The sequence below is a fragment of the Mus caroli genome, unplaced genomic scaffold, assembly GCF_978045245.1.
Source record: "Mus caroli unplaced genomic scaffold, Mus_caroli_1 scaffold_6, whole genome shotgun sequence".
In the NCBI taxonomy this organism is placed as follows: Eukaryota; Metazoa; Chordata; class Mammalia; order Rodentia; family Muridae; genus Mus; species Mus caroli.
In genome coordinates, this window is record NW_028227261.1 from 139,179,628 (window position 1) to 139,184,021 (window position 4,394).

Consider the following 4,394-nt stretch of genomic DNA (forward strand, 5'->3'; position numbering starts at 1 on the left):
TGCACAGCAGCATGTACATGGGCTTTGGAAACCAAGTCTTATTTTACATGCACAGGAAAGACTTCATTGAATGAATGTAGGCATAGAAAATTTAGCCAAATTACCACCATTCAGTATTGTTAAGCCATCTAAGCAAGTCATGTAATTTTCATCAGGATCCTTTCATGCATATTCAAGACTATATAATGACAGTAGGAAATACCCATTTCTACAGTGAATTAATTAGAGAAAAAATTCAGTTCAAATCCATCAACTGGGAATCTTTTTATAGATTAATTATTGATGAATTGTTCATCAGGTGTGCATAATTCTACAGTGACAAGATTAGTCTTGAAAAAATTCAAAAGCACTTTACTCACAGGAGCTCTTAATGGCAGATTATATTAGGTAAGTATTCAGGCTAGTGTGATTTCTTTGAAGGATAGTTTTTGCAAAGAATAGTTGGAAATATGGATTGGTAGTATGTTTATTGGCATTATTAGCCCTTCGTAAATTACTTCAGAACATCACATAGCACTCATTAAGTATCTAAGCAACAGAAGCAAGAAAACAAAGACAAATCTCTTAGGAAATTGCTGGGAGACGAGGAAGGGGGTGAAATAAATTAATCACAGAACATGTTTCCATTCTTAGTCTTATTAAATAAAAATATGCATACAGTGTAATGCTAATCATATACCATGTCTTATATGCCACATTCTTATAGACAGATAAGATTTCCTTACCTAATAGCAACTATCCATCATTATTTTAAATATTCTTCAATAATTGGAAATTCCTTCCTCTTTGCATCTTTCCTTTCTTTATTTTAATTTTGTCCACTATTCTTCACTCCTAAGTTTAGAGAATACACAGAGCCTGTGAAGATATTTACATTTCTGTATGCCCAATTCTGCTTCTGACTATAATGTGCTGAAAGAAATGGCTAAACTTCCAAAGCAATGCAATATACACTGGAAAAGGCTCATATATATTAAAATTCACCAGACATTTTTCTAATTGTACTTTTACTTAATTTTTTTTAGTTTTAGAATTTGAAGCTTCATATTTTATTGTACTATTTAAGGCTCATAAGCTTAATCAATGCCAGGTACATTTTTGAAAAAGTCTCACCAATGTACCTAACACCTAACCATGCAAAGGTCCAGGTTAGTTTCAAGCCACTGTAGCTCCCAAATTTTCCAGCCTGGAACCTATGGTTCAGAGATGGAACTCAGGCAAATTGTGAATATATACCATCCCCAGTATTCACCCAGCCCTTTGGGAGTTTAACCATTTCTTTCAGCACACTGTAGTCAGAAAATAAAGCAAGGACCATGGGGGAGTTCTGCTTAATGACGTTCTTCCCCTAGCTTCCTCATTGGCCCATGTGTTTAAAGATAGCACCACCAACTGTGATCTGGGCTATGCTATGTCACATAGCAATCAAAACCAAATGCTCTATAAACAGGCCCAGGCTGATATGGTAGAGGCAGTTCCTCAACTGAGTGTTCCTCCTAAGTATATCAAGTTAGCAACTGAAGCCATCTATGACAGCCTCCAAATACAGTAAAGATAACACTATTTTTAAAACTATAACATAATCATGGAATAGCAGATAAAATAAAGATATAGATGAGATATAGAGATAGAGGGAGAAAGAGATTAGATGATATGGATAGAGATAATAGAAAGAGAGATTAGGGAGAGAGAGAGGCAGAGAGAGAGAGAGAGAGAGAGAGAGAGAGAGATATGCAGGCTGTACTATCAGAGGAGGAAATCTTTTTTAAAAAAAATGGATATTTATTTACATTTTAAATGTTATCCCCTTTCTCTATTCTCCGCCCCCCCCCCTGCAGAAACCCCCTCTCCCATTCTCCCTCCTCCTGCTTCCCTGAGGGTGTGGCTCCACTCTCCCACCCACTCCTGCATCCCCACCCTCACATTTCCCTACACTGGGGCATTGAGCCTTAAAAGGACCAAGGGCCTCTTCTCCCATTGATGCCCTACAAGGCCATCCTCTGCCACATATACTGTTAGAGCCATGGGTCTCTCCATGTGTACTCCTTAGTTGGTGGTTTAGACCCAGGGAACTCTGGTTGGATGATATTGTTGTTCTTCCTATGGGGTTGCAAACCCCTTCAGCTCCTTCAATCCTTTCTCTAACTCCTCCATTGGGGACCCCAGCACTCAGTCCAATGGTTGAATTTGAGCATCAGCCTCTGTATTTGTTTTGTTGTTGTTGTTTTTTTTTTTAAAAATTTATTAGATATTTTCTTTATATACATTTCAAATACTATCCCGAAAATTCCCTATACCCTCCCTCCCCCATGCTCCCCTACCTACCCATTCCCCCTTCTTGATCCTGGCATTCCCCTGTACTGGGGCATATAAAGTTTGCAAGACCAAGGGACCTCTCTTCCCAGCGATGGTCGACTTCTTCTGCTACATATGCAGCTAGCGATACAAGCTCTGGGGGTACTGGTTAGTTCATATTGTTGTTCCACCTATAGGGTTGCAGACCCCTTCAGCTCCTTGGGTGCTTTCTCTAGCTTCTCCATTGGGGGCCCTGTGTTCCATCTTATAGATGACTGTGAGCATCCACTCCCAAGAAATATGGAACACTTCCCGAATTTGTGTGCCATCCTTGCGCAGAGGCCATACTAATCTTCTCTGTATCGTTCCAATTTTAGTATATGTGCTGCCTAAGTGAGCACCAGTCTCTGTATTTATAAGGCTTTGTATGGGCCTCTCAGGAGACAGCCATATCAGACTCCTTGCAGCATGCATTTCTTGGCATCAACCATAGTGTTGGAGTTAGGTGACAGTATATGAAATAAATCCAAGGTGGAACAGTCTCTGAATGGCCTTTGCTTCAGTCTCTGCTCTACACTTTGTCTCCATATTTGCTACCATGAGTATTTCGTTCCCCTTTCTGAGAAGGACCAAAGGAAGACACTTTGGTCTTCCTTCTTCATGAGCTTCATGTGGTCTGTGAATTGTATCTTGGGTATTCTGAGATTTGAGGCTAATATCCACTTATCACTGAGTATATACCATGTGTGTTCTTTTGTGATTGAGTTCCCTCACTCAGGATGATATTTTCTAGTTCCATCCATTTGCCTAAGAATCTCATGAATTTGTAGTTTTAAATGGCTGTATTTCTTTGTGTAAATGTATCACATTTTCTGTATCCATTCCTATCTTGAAGGACATCTAGATTCTTTTTAGCTTCTGGCTATTATAAATAAGGCTGCCATGAACATAGTAGAACATGTGTCCTTGTTATATGTGGGCACATATTTTGGGTATATTCCCAAGAACAGTATAGCTTGGTCTTCAGGTAATATTATGTCCAATTTCCTGATGAACAACCAGACTAATTTCCAGAGTGATTGTACCACTCCACCAACAATGGAAGAGTGTTCCTCTTCCTCTACATTCTTGCCAGCATCTGTTGTCACCTGAGTTTTTGATCTTAGCCATTCTGACTGGTGTGAGGTGGAATTTCAGGGTTGTTTTGATTTGAATTTCTCTGATGACAAAAGGATGTTGAATATTTCTTTAGGTGCTTCTCGGTCATTTGCATTTCCTCAGGTGACAATTATTTGTTTAGCTCTGTACTCCATTTTAATAGGGTTATTTGATTGTCTAGACTGCAATCTCTTGAGTTCTTTGTATATATTGAATATTAGCCTTCAGAGGAACTCTCTTAAGAGTGAGCAAGATTTAGTAAGTCTACTAACAGAAGACTTAATGCAGGCTTTGCTTGTCAAATTGTCTTACAACCAAATAGATGTGTTATGGGTTCTTCCTAAACTCTACTGCAAAGTTAGGGATATACAGGGAATGGCTGATAGAGGATGAAGAATCCTTTATCACTGATACCCAAAAATTTAGTCCTATGAGTAGCACCATGATCTCTATGAGTCTATGACATAGACTAAAATAGAGAAAGCCACGGGGAGTAAATGGAGCAATAAGCATACAGTAGAAAACACACCTGAGGACCATAGCTCCACCTGCAGAGGAGTTCTCCCCTCTCTGGGCAGAAACTGTGAAATCAATGGAAGAATTACTCTACATTCAGTCCATTGCTTAGCTACTCTTTCTGTGGATATGTGTAATAACTGCATGTAATTCTCATTTCAATATCACTTAATCCTTCATGTTTTTATCTATTCGTTATTGCAAAGAATTAATAAAGATGAATGGCAGTCAGAATTCTAGTTCCCAGAGCAAAAAGACCAAATGGTATATAACCTTTACATAAAGGAACTGACCTTTGCCAGTGAAGCCAGGTCACCTGCTTCCCATGGCTCTGTCACTGTACCTGGTAGCAGTCAATATAGAAAATGCTAGAGAAAACACACTAAATAGGTTTCCTTTGCCTTAATCTGTGTCATTTTCCTCTT

The 4,394-nt window shown here is 38.9% G+C and overlaps 1 non-coding gene across 1 annotated transcript; it reads right to left on the reverse strand.

Annotated features, from left to right (window-relative positions):
• Positions 1–2,589: 2,589 nt before the first annotated feature.
• Positions 2,590–2,696, reverse strand: LOC115031075 (U6 spliceosomal RNA). The gene has a single exon (XR_003836640.1). It is a non-coding gene; the product is annotated as a U6 spliceosomal RNA (small nuclear RNA).
• Positions 2,697–4,394: the final 1,698 nt, after the last annotated feature.